An 18,709-nucleotide genomic window follows, 5' to 3' on the forward strand; every position below is an offset into this window, starting at 1 on the left:
CTATGGGAATGAAGACACCATGCATTAACATATTCTGCTTATGTACTGGAGGTAATTTAGCTCATTTTGCCAAAAGCAAAGAGAAAACTAGTTCAGAGGTGTCCCTCCCTCTCTCTCCATCAACACCCAAAGGGGAAATCAAGTCAGGAGATTCAGACTTCTTAGGGATCAGGTACAGAGTCTTACTGATGCTGTCCTACCAACTACCACTAGGAATTGAGTCCCTAGGAGTAGAGTGAAGGGGGGCAAGTGGCTGGTACCTGATGCCAGGGCTTTCCAAAAGGCAAGCAGATTTCCCCCTGCTCTAGGCCCTGTAAGCCTAATTGGCATATTTTTAAATCTGGTCTCAAAGGGAAATGAAGTTCTATGTACAAATTAAAAGAAATCTGGGAGAAGACAGAAGAGAAGAAACCTGGGGGCCATTTACCATTATCTCAATAAAATGGCAATGACTACACTCCACCTGCAACAATTAGGGTGATAAATGCCCATTTCTTTGAGGCTTGTTTGAAAGTCAATTATGTAGATTATTTAAGAATACTGACAGATGGCTTTCTTGCCCAGATGAGACAATCAAGCTGAACTTTGATATGGGCATAAAATAACACTGTCATTTCTCAAACAGAGGATGTCTCCCTAAGAAGCCAACCAGAGGACTGGATGAAAATTTGCCATTGGCCACTTTTGATGGACCCTGCCCTTAGATTGTTTTTTGTTGTTGTTGTTGTTGTTGTTCTTTGTTTGTTTTTGTTTTCCAAATTCCCCCTTTTCCTACCCTCAATGAAAGCTTTGATTTCTTTCATCTTGTAGTTAAATACTGATCCTCTGCTTCCTCTGCCCTGTCCTCAAGGTTTTGATTAACACAGAAGATTGCCACATAAACAGATTTTTGTTTGTATTTAGCTAATTCATTTGTTCCCCCTTTCTTCCACCTCCACCTCCCACTTTAGTTCAAGCCGTTGTTTCTCAGTCTAGTTGTGTAGGACACAGCTCCCTGGCCCATGCTATTATTATGAGCCTTGTGCTCCCCGGGGCTGAGGCAGTCGGTCGCCAGTCGTCGGTCGGCCGCTCACAGCAGCTCACGGCAGCTCTTGGGCTGCAGGTCATTCACGATGGCTACCGGCCACTCACGTTTGCCACCAGCCAATCAAAGCAGCACATGGTAGCCCAAGGCAGCACTCAGCAGCCCTCAGCAGCTCACGCCAACCTCCGGCTACTCACAGCAACCCAACTCCAGGGAGAGCCGTTGTTCACAATCTTAGCTGTAGAGGGCACAGCTCACTGATCCATGTGGGAATCCAACTGGCAACCTCGGCTTTAGGAGCATGGCGCTCCAACCACCTGAGCCCTTAGGCTGGCCCCAGCTAATTCATTTTTTGTTATGCATTTGCTGCAGTACATCTTACTTTATTGTCCAATCACTGAACAGAGAAAAATGGGTTGATCTGAGTAACTAAATAATTCTAGCTGCAATGTGTAGTGGAGAGTGGGGGAGAAATGAGGGATTAGGGGGAGACTGAGAAAGTTTGGTGTAACCTTGCCCTTCAGTTTTCTTACTTCTCCCCTGATCCCCAACCCAAGTTACAATTTTGATTAGATGGTGAGGGGGTTTATGGAGGTGGCATTGTGGTACTCCAGTAGTGATTTAAAGAAATAAAGGTTTAGAAAATGATTGTTTCAAAAGACTTTCTTCTTTTATTAAAGTTTACTGGGTGGGGTGACAATTGTTAGTAAAGTTACATAGATTTCAGGTGTACAATTCTGTAATATATCATTTATATCTCACATTGTGTGTTCACCACCCAGAGTCAGTTCTTCCATCACGATATATTGGATCCCCTTTAACATCATCTAACATCCCCTCTCCCTTACCCCCTGGTAACCAATAAACTAACCTCTATGTCTATGAGTTTTTGTTTCTTCATTTCTTGTCTTGTTCTTTTGTTGTTTTCAGTTTTATTTATCACACGTATCAGTGAAATCATATGGTTCTCTACTTTTTCTCTCTGACTTATTTCGCTTAGCGTTATAATCTCAAGATCCATCCATGTTGTTGCAAATCGTACCGGTATTTCATCTTCTCTTATGGCCGAATAGTATTTCATTGTGTATACAGACCACAACTCTTTATCCATTCATCTATCAAAGGACACTTTGGTCATTTCCATGTTTAGGCCACCTTAAATAATGCTACAATGAACATTGAAGCACATATATCTTTATGAATAAATGTTTTCAGATTTTATGGGTAGATACCCAGGAGAGGGATTGCTGGGTCATATGGAAATTCTATTCTTAATTTTTGAGGAACCTCCACACTGCCTTCCATAGTGGTTGCACCAGTCTGCATTCCCTACAACAGTGTATGAGGGTTCCTTTTTCTCCACAGCCTCTCCAACGCTTGCTATTATTTGTCTTGTTGATGATAGCCATTCTAACTGGTGTGAGGTGATACCTGATGGTGGTTTTTATTTGCATTTCTCTGATGATTAGCGATGTTGAGCATTTTCTCATACGTCTATTGGCCATTTGTATGTGCTCTTTGGAGAAACGTCTCTTTAGGTCCATGGCCCATTTTTTAACCTCATTGCTTGTTTTCTTGTTGTTCAGTTGTATGTGTTCCTTACATATTTTGCATATTAGCCCCTAATCAGATGTGTTGTTTACAAAAATATTCTCTATTCAGTTGGTTGCCTCTTTATTTTGTCGATGCTTCTTTGGCCATGCAGAAGTTTTTTAGTTTGATATAGCCCCATTCATTTATTTTACCTTTTACTCCTCTTGACATTTAAGTCAAATTCATAAAACGCTCTTTGAACCCAAGGTCTGTAAGTTTTGTACCTATGTTTTCTTCTATACATTTATTGTTTCAGGTCTTATGTTTAGCTGTTTGATACATTTTGAATTAATTTTCATTTATGGAGACAGATAGCAATCTAGTTTCATTCTTTTGCACGTGGCTTTCCAATTCTCCAAGCACCATTTATTGAAGAGGTTTTCTTTTCTCCACTGTTGTTTTTTGCTTCTTTGTCAAAAATTGTCTGTCCTTATTTATGTGGGTTTATTTCTGGGTTCTCAATTCCATTTCATTGGCCTGCATGTCTGTTTTTCTGTCAATACAATACTGTTTTGATTATTGTTGCCCTGTAGTACAAGCTGAAGTCAGGGAGTGTGATACCTCCAGCACTTTCTTTTTTCTTAAGGTTGTTTTGGCTATCTGGGCTCTTGTTTGGTTCCACATAAAATTGATGTGTTTTTTTTTTCGTTGTTGTTGTTCTATCTCTTTTAACATGCCATTGGTATTTTGATGGGGATTCCATTAAATCTATATATTGCTTTGGGTAATACAGCCATATTAACTATGTTGATTCTTCTCATCCATGAACATGGAATGTCTTTCCATTTCTTTGTGTCTTCTTCAATGTCTTTTAAATTGAAGAAGACAATTGTATGCTTTTCAGTACTTAGGTCTTTCACATCCTTGGTTAAGTTTATTCCTAGGTATTTTATTATTTTTGTTGAAATTGCAAAGCAAATTTTTTAAAATTTCTTTTTCTGAGATTTCATTGTTAATATATAGGAATGCAATGGACTTCTGTACATTGATTTTGTGGCCAGCAACATGACTGCATTCATTGATTGTTTCTAAAAGCTTTCTGGTGGATTCTTTAGGGTTTTCTAGATATAGAATCATGTCATCTGTAAAGAGTGACAATTTCTTCTTGTCCATTTCTTCTAGGTTATTGAACTTGGTGGCACAAACATATATTTGTAGGCTGATGTTCTAGGATAAATTGCTCTATAAATGTGAATTTTGTCCACTTCATCTAATGTGTCATTTAGGGCTGCTATTTCTTTGTTGTTGTTTTTTTCTGTTTGGATGATCTGTCCATAGCTGTCAATGATGTGTTTAGGTCCCCTACTATAATTGTGTTTGGGTCAATTTCTCCCTTTAGTTCTATTAGTAGTTGCTTGGCATATTTCGGTGCTCCTTGATTGGGGGTATAAATATTGATGACTGTTATGTCTTCTTGTTGTATAGTCCCCTTTACCATTATGAAATGTCCATCTTTGTCTCTTGTTACCCTTTTTATCCTGAAGTCTGTTTCATCTGATATCAGTGTGACAACATCTGCTTTTCTCTGGATACCATTTGCTCGGAGCTTAAATTTCCACCCTTTCACTTTAAATCTGTATTTGTCCCTGTAGCTGAGCTTTGTCTCTTGGAGGCAGCATATGGTTGAGTTTAGTTTTCTGATCCAATCTGCTACTCTGTTTCTTTTTATTGGTGAGTTCAATGCATTTACATTTAGGGTTACTATTGATATGTGAGGACTTCTTATCATTCTATCTTTTCTTTTTCTGGTAAGGCTGTGTCCCCATTGTTTCTTTGCCTTTTTGTTGTTGTCTATTAATCAGTATGGTGCTACTCTATGAATTTTCCCTTTGTTTCTTCTTTTACTATGTTATATATTTCAGTTCTGGGTGTTTTTTCTTTGTTATTGTTGTTGAGTGGTTACCATTAAGTTTATGTAAAAGAAAGTTTCATATTTGGAGTATTCCATTTTCTTCTGCATGCTTGCTTTCTCCATTCCTATATTCCAGTTCAGGCCTTTACTCCCTCTCTTTTATGTTTTGGTTCCCACAAATAATCCCTTTTATGCTGGTCGAATAGCCTCCTTCAATATTTCTTGTAGTGCAGGTCATGTGTTAGAAAATTCCCTCAGCTTTTGTATGTCTGGAAAGGTCTTTATCTTCCCTTCATATCTGAAGGATATCTTTGCTGGATATATTATTCTTGGATCATAATTTCTCTCTTTCAATAGTTTGAATTTTTGGTTCCATTCCCCCACGGCTTGTAGAATTTCTGTTAAAAAATCTGATGATATTCTAATGGGCTTTCCTTTGTAGGTTACCGTCTTCTTTTCCCTGGCTGCATTGAGGATTCTTTCTTTGTCATTGATTTTTGACAGCTTCAATACAATGTGCCATGGAGTGGCCTGTTGGGATTTAACTAATTAGGTGTTCTATTTGCTTCTTGGATTCGAGGATCCAATTCTTTCCACAAGTTTGGGTTGTTCTCATCGATTATTTGTTTGAATGTACTCTCTGTTCCCTTCTCTCTTTCTTCTCCTTCTGCTATGCCCATTATTCTTATATTGCTCTTTCTGATGGAATCAGAAAGTTCCTTTACAGTTCTTTCATTTCTTTTAAATCTTAAGTCTTTTTTTTCTTCCATGCATGTCATGTCCAGATTTCTATCTTTGATGTCACTGATTCTGTCCTCCATCTGGTGAACTCTAATACCTAAGCTGGCTATTTCATTCTTCATTTCTTTTATTGAGTTCTTAATGTCCAGAAATTCTATTTGGTTCTTTTTAAAAATTTAAATCTCTTTGGTAAAATGTTCATGTTGTTCTTTGATTGTATTTTTGAGTTCATTAAACTGCCTGTCTGTGTTTTGTTGCATCTCATTGAGTTTTTTAGGAATTGCAATCTTGAATTCTCTGTCATTTAAGTCACATATTTCCATGTATTTAAGTTCATTTTCTGGAGACTTTTCATTTTCTTTCTGAACTGACTTGTCACTTTGGTTATTCATGGCAATTAATGAATTATTGTTTATCTTCTTAGTCTTCTACAGGAGTGGGTTATGCAACAGATTCATAGAAAGTGGTCTTTCTTTTTTTTCCAATATGTGTTGGTAGAAGTCTTCATTTTTCTCTCCGACTGCAGCCTTTTATTCTCTCTCAGATTGCACTCTTCCAGATTATCACACAATGGGGTGATTCCCTGGAAGGTAGGCTTCTCCTCTCTGAGCAGGTCACCTGGGTTACCCTCCGTGGGGAAAGTGGAGAGCTTCTGAAGTTCCAAAGCTCTTCCTGCACCAGATTCACAGCCTGTGTGTTTCAGCATCTCTGTTTACTCCTACAGGGATCCACCCAGATAGTTGGGGACAGGGCTGGGGTGAGTTGTGTGACGTAGCCCAGAGCAATGGCAGTGACCACCACCACAGCCAGTCTTGTACCCAGGGCTCCCTCCCCTTGGCAAGAACTAGTTGGGCTGCGAGTCCATGGCTGTGGGTGACAGTTCTCAGAACTGCAAACATTCTGTTCCTTTGATCTGACACTGCTACCATCCCTCATCTAGCCTTGGAGGGTGGGGGAGGAGAGAGCTCTGGAAAGGTGGGGAGAGGGCAGGCAGGCTCAGTGCCTACGCCTTCCATTCTCTGCTCGGCAGTGAGGGCTTAAACCGCCATTTTCACGCTTCTTCCCTCAGTCTTTGCTCCAAAGTCTCTGCTGTGAGTGTTGAGTTCAGCTGTGTTATACACATCGCTCAGGCTGAATTGTGGGCCATAAGCACAGCACTAGCAGTCTGAGTTCTTACCTTTCCCGTGACTGCCTTAATACCAGAATGCAGCGAGCTCAGACCTCTGAGCTCCGTTCTGCATCCTGTACCCACATGGTCTGCATCTCTGCACTTTCCTCTTCCTTCCTCTCCTGCTTGCCCAATTTGCCCACCTTTAGATGATTTCAATTGTACACCTCTTATTCTTGCATGTCTGCTGCACAGGGAGTCCTTTGTGGAATTATAGTCATTCAATTTGTTGTAAATTCCAGGGGAGATTTCAAGAGGTTCACCTCACGCCTCCATTTTTATGACATGATCCTCAAAAGATTTTCTTAACCAAAACAAAACAAAACAAAAAAAATAGAGATTCACCAAATGAGATCTGTTGCTTGTTGCTTGATACTTTTTATTATATGAGGTAATTCATTTGGCACAATTATATCAATCCTGAGGTGCATTTATTCATTTTGTATTCCTAAAGGCACAGACCAATCTTCTCCATTGTCATTTATTGGTGACACCAAGTATTTGGAAAAAATTTGAAGAAAGCAGCATAACAGAACAGAGCCAAAGATATACCTAAATGTAAAATTAAACAAATCACAGCAAATGCAGTTTAACTTGTTTGTTAAAGGCATCAATTTCAGGATGGAGAAAAATGGTTGTAGAAGAAAAAAGAAAAATCAAGAATGGGGTGGCCAGTTGGCTCAGTTGGTTAGAGGTCAATGCTCATAACACCAAGTTCGCTGGTTTGATTCCTACATGGGCCAGTGAGCTGCACCCTCCACAACTGGATTGAAAACAATGACTTGACTTGGAGCTGATGGGTCCTGGAATAACGCACTGTTCCCCAATATTCCCCAGTTAAAAAAAATGATTTGCTTAAAACAAGAATAAAGTGGATATTTGTTTCTACCCTCTATCATTTGCCCATCTAGTCTTCTTTAGCTCAGATACTCAGTATGCCCAGGCCTCCTTGAATAGAAAACAAATCCACAAGCTATAAATAAAAAATGAATAGCTTCCACTACATGAAAATGTAAAATTTCTATATGCAAAATACATCAGAAATACATTTTAAAAAACACAGACTGGATTTACAAAGCATAGAACTGACAAAAGATACAAATACAGGATATATAATAAATTTCTGCAAATCTATAAGAAAAACAACACAATAAGAAAATGGACAAAAGACTTGAACAGACATTTCACAAAAGAGGAAATTCAAATGCCTAATACACATATGAAAATATGTTCAACCTCAATGATTATCAAGGTTAAAATATTAAGGTAACATTTCTTCTACTGAAAAAATGCAAAGTCTTACAATACTAAACATTGCCAAGAAAACAGAGAAAAGAGCAATTTCAAATACTGATGGAATTTTGTATACCATATTTCCCATGTATAATGAGCACTCTTTTTGCCCAAATTTGTGAGGGAAAAATAAGGATTCACATTATACATGGTAGTACTAATTCGATACCTATATAAATATGTTTAATTCTTTTATTTATGGCTGTGGACAGAAAAAGGGCCACATGTTAAACCTGACAAGCTCAGGAGACTGAAAATAACCATATATAATGGCGTGAACATAAACATTCCTAACTAAGGTGGGCCATGGCGGGAAGTCACATCCTTGGCGTGTAGCTTCCTTGACAAAGGTCAATCTTTACCTTAAGTGAGCCTATCTGTCGTCGTTTTGCATCTAAGATAACATATCCTTAGAATGTCAGAGTAACCCCTTTTACCAGACCCCTCAGGAGACACAACCCATGACACCAGAGCAGGAAACTACAAAATCCCTCATTGTTATCTTGTTCCTCAAATACCATCTCTATGTGCTATAAAATGCTATTAACTAACCTGTACACACCAATGTAAAAGAAGTGTGTATCTCTCCATTTTGCTTTATATCCAATCCCAGAGATTTCCCCATGTTGCTTTCTCCCACTCCCTTAATCTACAAGAAATGGATTTCATGTAACCTTCCTCCTTTGATTCAAATGTATAAAATTAGTTGCAAAATGGCCATTTCCCTCAAAATTTTCTCAATGTGTTGAGACTTTGCTTCCCAGGAATTGTCACCAGTTTGATTCAAATAAACTCTTATAAGCTTTCTCTTAGGCTAGATGTTTTTCATTGACATACTTATGAGTTAAAAGCGTATCTCTAGAAATCAATAACAATATCCATATGCAAAACAATACATAGTATACAATAATCAGTTGTGTTGAACTGACAATGAACTAGCAAGGATGAAGAGTTCTTGGCCTTCTATGACGCATAAAAATCATAAATTTGTTACCAGTACATAAAATGTCTTGCACCATAATATGTTAACAAATGCTAAAATTCCTTTATAATACAAAAAATGAGAACCTAAATATAAAGAAAAATTTAAATTAAAAAAATAAAACAAAAGATTTTTTTCCCTGAAAGTTTGGGCCAAAAACAAAGGTGCAAAAGGCATAGAAACAATGGAGACATAGTCTTACCAGAAAACCAAAGACAGAAAGAGAGGAAATCGTCACATATCAATAATCACCTGAAATGTAAATGGAGTAAACTCACGAATAAAAAGGATCAGAATAGGAGATTGTACCAAAAAACTAAACCCAACCATATGCTCCCTCCAAGAGAGACATCTCACCTACAAGGACAAACACAGACTCAAAGTGAAACGGTGGAAATTGACACTACAAGCAAATGGTATCCGATAAAATCAGGTGTGGTAATACTGATACCAGATGAAACAGACTTCAGGATATAAAAGGCAACAAGAGACAAAGATGGACATTTCATAGTGATAAAGGGGACTATACAACAAGAAGACGTAACAGTCATCAATATTTATGCCCCCAATCAGGGAGCACCGAAATATACCAAGCAACTACTAACAGAACTAAAGGGAAAAATTGACCAAAACACAATTATACTAAGGGACCTACATAAATAATTGACAGCTGTGGATAGATCATCCAAACAGAAAATAAATAACGAAATAGCAGCCCTAAATGACACATTAGATGAAATGGACATAATTGACATTTATAGAGCACTTCATGCTAAAACATTAGACTATAGATTTTTTTTCTAGTGTACATGGCACATTCTCAAGGATAGGCCATATATTGGTATATAAAACCAGCCTCAGGAAATTTAAGAAGATTGAAATCATACCAAACATATTCTCTGATCACAAGGCTTTGAAATTGGACATTAACTGCAAAAAGAAAGCAGGAAAAACCACAAATATGTGGACATTAAAGAACATACTTTTAAAGAACGACCGGGTCAAAGAAGAAATTAGAGGAGAGATCAAAAGATACATAGAAACAAATGAGAATGAAAACACAACCTACCAAAACTTTTGGGGTGCAGCGAAAGCAGTTTTAAGAGGGAAATTTACATCATTACAGGCCTGTCTGAAGAAACAAGAAAAATCCCAAATAAAGCACCTCATGTTACACCTTAAAGAACTAGAAACAGAAGAACAAATGAAACCCAAGGTCAGCAGAAGAAAGGAAATAATAAAAATCAGAGCCTATCTTTTGGCCTATCACATCTTTTCACAGTCCTTTCTCATTAAGTTTAATCATTTCTAGCTTTTGATTTAAAGTGAGAGACATGTGACTCTTCCTTTCACTTGAACTCTTAGAGGCCATTGTAGGGTTATTAATTGGCCTAATTTCAATATTCTTGTGTCTCAGAATAGGGAAACCAGAGAAGATGGATTGGGGGCGGGGATGGCCAGTCAGTGTAGCAGTCAGAACACACGTTTATTGATTAAGTTCACTGTCTTATATGGGTGCCGTTCATGGCACTCCAAAACAACTATAAGAGTAACATCAAAGAATTCTGATCAGAGATCATCATAACAAACATAATAAAAATAATAAAAGTTTAAAATATTGTGAGAATTACCAAAACGTGATACAGAGACATAAAGTGAGAAAATGCTATTGAAAAAAAAAAAGGGTGCCAAATAGACTTGCTTGACACAGTATTGCCACAAACCTTGAATTTGTAAACAACAACAACAACAACAACAACAAAACAAAACAAAAAATTCAGTATCTGTGAAGCTCGGTAAAGCAAAGAGCAATAAAAGGTGTATCTCTATGGTTTCTTAAAGGAAACCCTATTTGTGTGGTTGTAATAACTGAAACAATAGCTTGGGGTCCTGAAAGTAAAAGGTCTCCTTTTGAGGCACCCTATCCAAATATAGAGGTATAATTGAAGTAGAAATCCATACATATGACTTTTCCTTTCCCATCCCAACAACAAGACCTTGCTGATCCTATATCCCTGTTATTCAGGATCTACTCTCTGTTGCAGTAAATAAGAAATAATGTATTTGATAACCAAATTATAATAATCCTTAATGATGTATTGGTATATTTTTCTGTGACATAATGCTTTCACCCAGTTTAAATACATATTTTCTTGGCAAAAGCTTTAGGGTGAGATACTTAGAGTGTGATACTGATGATGAGGATCCACTCAGGTGAGGTGATAAGGGATAGCCCTTTAGACTTAGGACCTCTGATGCATTTTGTATGATGTATCAATTCTACATGTGTAAAGGCAACCTTATTCATAGATTGCAGCATCCCCCAAATTCAGAAATCTATATCCACCTTCATTATTCTGTCCATATTCCTGAATTGCTAGTACTATGATTTTCCATGTATTCAGTATCAGCAGTACTAGTACTTATTCAATATTTTATTTAAATTAATTTTATTTAAATGTCTATTTTAGTCTCATTCTATGCTACAATATCTATAAAATCACAAGTCTTTGTGCTAGCTATATGAAACCATTTATGTAATACACAGATGAATATTTTATTTTAATATTTATGGATTTATTTTCATGTACACAGATTAATATTACATATCTATTTCATTAACATTGAAATAAAAAATATTCCTTTCTGTACTACCTAAAAAATTTAAATATTAAATTTGGGAAACTCTACTCAAGCCACATCATTTAGACTATTAAGCTAAGCAAACTAAGTCAGAGAGAAAAAGTAGAAAAACATGATTCCACTGATGTGTGGTATCTAAAACTGAAAGAAATACAGGAAAAAAACAAACAAAAGAAAAAACAAAAACTCATATACACAGACAATAGTTTAGTGTTTACCACAGGATAAGGGGGGGAGGAGTGGGAGATTAGGATAAAAGAGATCAAATGTATGGTGATGGAAGGAGAACTGACTCTAGGTGGTGAACAAACAATGTGATATATAGATGATGTATTACAGAATTGTACACCTGAAATCTATGTAAATCTACTAACAGTTTTCACCCCAATAAACTTTAATTAAAAAAAGAAAATCATGACATACACTTAAAGACAAATATGCAAATACCAAAAAATGTATATAGTTCAAAAATATCTTAAACACTCCATTCCCAGCATCAGCAACAGTGGCACTGCATAACAAGGCCCTGATATTCTACAAAAAAATGTCAGCAATGATTGGCCAGGTTTCTTTGAAGGCTCTACAGTCCCCAACCTCTGAGGGTTAGTCGAGTATGCCAGTATCAAATCCAACCCCAGCTCATATAATAAAGTTAATATCGAAAATCAAGGTTTGGATGAATGGGGAAGCCAATTAAAAGGGCTGAAAAGAAAACACAATTTCCCATTGTCTAATTGACATCCAGCACCTTCAAGGAAATAAATTTGTTAAATTAAACTATTAATGAGAAATGAATATTTGACTCACTGCCTTGAATAGAAAATAATTCATTATTAAGGTTGCCCAGTGAAGACTGAGAGACACAGGTGATCTACCTAATACATAGAGGCAAACACAGAGTGACAGCCAGAATGCGGAATCAAAGAAACATTTCACAAATAAAAGAACAGAAGAAATCTCCAGAAATTGAACAAAATGAAATGGAGGCAATCAACCTACCAGACACAGAGTTTAAAATAATGTTGATGAGAACGATAAAGGAACTTCGTGAGAATTTCAACAAAGAGATAGCAAGCATAAAGAAGGATATAGAAACCATAAAAAATAACCGGACAGAAATAAAGAATATAATAACTGAAATGAAGAATACACTAGAAGGAATCACCAGCAGATTAGATGAAGCAGAGGATCAAATCAGTGATTTAAAAGACAAATTAGTAGAATTCACTCAATCAGAACAACAAAAAGAAAAAAAAGAATAAAAAGCAATGAAAATAGTTTAAGAGACTTGTGGGACAATATTACGCACAACAATATTCACATCATAGGAATACAAGAAGGAGAAAATAGGGAGCAATAGATCAAGAACATATTTGAAGACATAATGACTGAAAAATTCTGTAACTTGATGAAGGAAAACGACATACAAGGCCAGGAAGCACAGTGATCCCCAAACAAGATGAACCCAAACAGGCCCACACCAAGACACATCACAGTTAAAATGGCAAAGATTAAAGACAAGGACAGCATCTTAAAAGTAGCAAAAGAAAGACAGCTAGTTACTTACAAGGGAGTTTCCATAAGACTATCAGCTGATTTTTCTACAGAAACTTTGCAGGTCAGAAGGGAGGGGTAGGAAATATTCAAAGTGATGAAAAACAAAGGCCTACAACCTAGATTGCTTTACCCAGCAAGGCTATCATTTAAAATTGAAGGAGTGACAGTGACCTCATAGGAATGGTGGCAGCAAAGTGGTCTTCTTGAGTTCTCCTCCGAAACATACCACAAATTGAACGTCTATAACCCATCAAAGGACTCTTAGCTCATCACACAGAACAGCTAAGAGACTCCTACGAGGATTACTTGAAGTTGGGCAAATTGGGTGAGCAGGGGAAGAGGGAAGGGAGTGGACTTGAGATGTGGCTGCATCCGCGGTTGCGGAGACGCAAGGGATCCCAGGACAGAACAGAGACCACATGAGCCAGGAGGTGGGCTCTTTCCATGCGTCCCACAGCTGATCTCTCCTGCCAAGAGAGCAGCATATTCAGCATTTTAGGCAGTAACCTCAGCTGAGACCTCCACCTGGGCCTTAGATTGGATAAAGGATGCAAACACCATACCTGGGCCTCTCCCTCAACTCTCCCAATCCTACCCCTGCCCTTCCGGAGACACAAGCTGGCCCCTGAACTGAGGGGTAGTGTCAGATTACAGAGGAGCCAAAACACTCAGAATACGGGAAGACCTGGCCTGCAGCGTTGACCCAGAGAAGAGGCTGGGAAGAGTGTGATACTGCTGGGCTGGGAGAGAGAAGACTCTTCCATCCCAGCCCCCACCTTTTCTGGTCTGCCTAGGGCAGTGCAATTACAACTGCAGAGACACACCCAGGAATCAAGCAGCAGGCAGCAGTCACAGCTCTGGGCTTTCTGCAGCTAAGAAATCTCCTGCCCTACACACACATACACACACACACGCACACACACACACACACGGAAGAAGTGCCCTAAGACACAGGAGACCTGGGCACAGGGCTGGTTGTGTTACTCTCAGTGCGCATATGTGCAGGCAAGAGCAGAAACTGCACTGGCTTTGTAAAAACTACCATCCAGACGCCATAGACCCACTCATCTAGAACTGCAGTCCCAAGGTCACACTGGGCACCACGTGACTGGCTCTGCCTGCACAAGACACAGAAGATTCTTTGGTACAGCAGAGGACAACCTGGAGATGACTTGGTGGGCTTAAGCCAAGACTGGCGCTTTTTGTTTTGTTTTGCTTTGTTTTTGTATTTTTGATATTTTTGCCCTTGTTGACTGTGGGTTATCGGTTGTTTTTACATGTGAGTGTATTTGGTTTGTTCTTTGTTGTTGTTGTTGTTGTTGTTGTGCTTGGTGATTTGCTTTGTTCTGAAATTGCCCTACACCAGGGCCCAGCACAAGAGGCACAAGATTGAAAACAACCAGAGGCCTACTCCAGACCAAATCAGAGTATTACTGGGTTTTACCTACAAGTGACACACACAGAGGTCATTCTCTACAGGTACAAGAGCCCATAGGGGACAAGCGACTTTTGAGCGGTCAACACTCACATAGCAGAACATCCACTGTGGGCAGAGCCAAGTCTCACAACTAGTCAGCCTAGTAGCCAATCTCACCTACTGACAAGCCAAAAGCAATTAAAGATCAACTTTAACAGGACAATATACACAACACAAGAGTCACCTTTGGAGCCAAATATAAAGGTTACATACTACATAAGATACCACAGGAAAAACTCTAGGGGATCTACTTAATACATTGAAGCAAACACAGAGAGTCAGCCAGAATGGGGAAACAAATAAACATGACCCAAATAAAAGAACAGAAGAAACAGCCATAATTGGAACCAAATGTTATAGAGGTAACCAACGTATCAGAGACAGAGTTCTGAACACTGATGATAAGAACGTTTAAGGAGCTTAGTGACAACATAAAGAAGGCTAGAGAAATCATAATGAACACCAGTTAGAAATAAAGAATACAATAACTGATATAAAGAACACACTCAAAGAAATTACCAGCAGGTTAGATGAAGCAGAGGATCGAATCAGCAACTTAGAAGACAAGAAGCAGAGATCACCCAAATGGAACAACAAAAAGAAAAAATAATAAAACACAATGAAAATGATTTAAGAGACCTCTGGGATAAAATCAAGTGCAACATGCACATCATAGGAATACCAGAAGGTGAAGAGAAGAAACAAGGGATCGAGAACATATTTGATGAAATAATATCCGAAAACTTCCCTAACCTGGTGAAGGAAACCGACATACAAGCCCAGGAAGTGCAGAGAGTTCCAACCAGTATAAACCCAAAAAGATTGACATCATCAAAATGGCAGTGTGAGGTGAGCCTCTGTAAAGCTCCCCTGGAATTTACAACTAATCAAACAACAATAACTCCACAAATGACTCCCTGCACAGCAGACTGGCAAGATGAAGAGGCCCACTACTGAATTCACCTAAAGGTGGGCGAATCACACGAGCGGGGGAGGCGGGAAGGGAGAAGTACGCAGACGGAGAAGCACAGGTGCAGGACGCAGACCTAGCTCAGTGCCCCAAGCTCGCTGCATCCCAGAACTACCACAGCTGTGGGAGAGGGAAGAACTCGGACTGCTAGGGCTCAGCTTATGGCCCACAGGACTGAGGGGGCAGCATATAACACGGCTGAACCCAACGTTCATGGCAGAGGCCTCGGAGAAAAGACTGAAGGAAGAAGGATGAAAATGGTGGTTTAAGCCCTGACTGCTCGAGCAGAGAATGGAAACCTTAGGAACTGAGACTAGCCACACCCTCCCTGCCCTCCCAGAACTCACCCCGCCCCACTTGCCTGGTGATAGAAGCTGAACAGTAGCAGTGTCAGATGAAAAGAACAGAATATCTGCTGTTCTGAGAACCATGGACCACAGACACAGATTCCCAGCACAAATAGTTCCGGCAAAGGGGAGTGTTGCGCAGGGTGTCCTGCATAGGGAGGCCTGCGGGGTCTCAGCTCCTGATCCCCACATAAGAACACAGGATATGGTGAGGCCAAAAAGGAACATTCATGGAGCCATACATAGGGGAGTCATGCCACTATATTCTCGCTGGCAGCTGGGTTGGAGAAACAGGAAACAGGAGTCACACAATTCTCAACCCTCATTGCTCTGCTTGCAACCTCAGCCACCATCTTCTTGATAGCCCCCATTTTTCTGCTAGTGTAGCCGCAGCAGTTATATTAGTGGCCAATGGCTCACTGGGTACAGCTGACGGCCAACTAGCCACAGCTGATGGCCATGCAATCACAGTTGATGCCCATTTACTACCTGAGCCAGCACCTTTCTATGTGAGGCCAAGAGCCTGGGAACTCCTTTCCGTTTACTCCTGTTTCCTCCTACAGGGATCTGCCCAGAGAGGGAGGGAGCTGTGAAAGCAGGACTGGCTGTGGTGTTGGTTGCCAGCATTGCTCTGGGCCACCTCTCACAACACACCCCGCCCCGGGTCCCACCTATCTGGGCAGATGGCTGCAGGAGTAAACAGAACTGCTGAAACATACGGGCTCTGAATCTGGAGTTGGAAGAGCTTCAGAACTTCAAAAGCTTGCCGCACACCCACACGGACACTGCGCTCTGTGACCCAGGCGAACAATTAACAGAGGAGAAGTCTGTCTCCCAGGGTATTTCCCCGATTGTGTGAGAAGCTGGAATAGTGCAGAGAAAATACAGCACTACCATCTGAGAGAGAAAAAAGGCTGCAGTCGGAGAGAAAACAAAATATTTCTACCAACAAGTACTGACAAACAAAAGATAGACCTCTTCCTATCAACCTGTTGCAGAAGCCACTCCTGCACATGTCTAGAAAGAGAAATAATAAATCATTAATTGCAATGAATAACCAGGCAACAAGACAGCTCGGAAAGAAAGTGAAAATTCTCCAGAGAAGGAACTTAAAGATACAGAAATATGTGACTTAAATGACAAAGAATTCAAGCTTGCAGTTCTGAAAAAACACAACGAGATGCAAAAAAACACGGACAGGCAGTTTAATGAATTCAGAAACACAATCAAAGAATAACATGAGCATTTTACAAAGGAGATTGAAGTTAAAAAAAAAAAATTCTGGAGATTAAGCACTCAACAGAAGAAATTAAGAATGAAATAGCCAGCTTAGGTAGTAGAGTTGACCAGATGGAGGAAATAGTAAGTGACATCGAGGATAAAACCTGGAAATTATAAAGATGGAAAAAGAAAGAGACTTGAGACGTAAAACAAATGAAAGAACTCTACAAGAACTTTCTGACACCATCAGAAAGAACAATATAAGAATAGTGGGCATACCAGAAGGAGAAGAAAGGGAGAAGGGAACAGAGAATATATTCAAACAAATTGTCGATGAGAACTTCCCAAACTTGTGGACAGAACTGGATCCTCGAAACCAAGAAGCAAATAGAACACCTAAATACCTCAATCCCAACAGACCTTCTCCAAGGCACATTGTATTGAAGCTGTCTAAAACCAACGACAAAGAAAGAATCCTCAAGGCAGCCAGGGAAAAGAAGACGGTAACTTACAAAGGAAAGCCCATTAGATTATCATCAGATTTTTCAGCAGAAACTCTACAGGCCAGGAGGGAGTGGAACCAAATATTCAAATTATTGAAAGAGAGAAATTATGAGCCAAGAATAATATATCCAGCAAAGATAGCCTTTAGATATGACAGAGGAATAAAGACCTTTCCAGACATACAGAAGCTGAGGGAATTTTCTCATACACTAACGGCACTACAAAAAATAAAAAGGAGGCTATTCGACCACCATCAACAGGGACAATTTGTGGCAACCAAAATATAAAACGGGGGAGAGTAAAAGCCTGAACTGGAATATGGGAATAGAGAAAGTCAGCATGCTGAAGAAAATGGAATACTCTAAATATCAAACTTGCTTTTACATAAACTTAAGGGTAACCACTCAAAAAAAAAATCCAGAACTGAAATATATACTGAAATAAAAGAAGAAACAGAGGGAAACATCATAGAATACCACCACACAGAAATAATAGACAACAACAAAAAGGCAAAGGAACAATGGAGACACAACCTTACCAGAAAACGAACATAGAATGACAGGAAATCCTCGCATATCAATAATCACCCTAAATGTAAATGGAATGAACTCACCAATAAAAAGGCACGGAGTAGCATATTGGATCAAAAAACTAAACCCAACCACATGCTGTCTCCAAGAGACACATCTCAGCTACAAGGACAAGCATAGACTCAAAGTGAAAGGGTGGAAAATGACACTCCAAGCAAATGGTACCCAGAGAAAATCAGGTGTAGCCATAATGATATCAGATGAAACAGACTTCAAGGTGAAAATGATAACAAGTGACAAAGATGGACATTTCATAATGGTAAAGGGGACTATACAACAAGAAGACATAACAGTCATCAATATTTATGTCCCCAATCAGGGAGCACCAAAATATACCAAGCATCTACTAAGAGAACTAAAGGGAGAAATTGACCAAAACACAATTATACTAGGGGACTTAAATACATCATTGACAGCTATGGATAGATCATCCAAACAAAAAATAAATAACGAAATAGCAGCCCTAAATGACACATTAGATGAAATGGACATAATTGACATTTATAGAGCACTTCATCCTAAAACATCAGACTATATATTCTTTTCTAGTGTACATGGAACATTCTCAAGGATAGACCATATATTGGGATATAAAATCAGCCTCCGCATATTTAAGAAGATTGAAATCATACCAAGCGTATTCTCTGATCACAAGGCTTTGAAATTGGATATCAACTGCAAAAGAAAACAGGAAAAAACACAAATACATGGAGATTAAACAACATACGTTTAAAGAACGACTGGGTC

The sequence above is a fragment of the Rhinolophus sinicus genome, chromosome 18, assembly GCF_057876585.1.
Source record: "Rhinolophus sinicus isolate RSI-liver-muscle chromosome 18, RSI-T2T, whole genome shotgun sequence".
NCBI classification, from domain to species: Eukaryota; Metazoa; Chordata; class Mammalia; order Chiroptera; family Rhinolophidae; genus Rhinolophus; species Rhinolophus sinicus.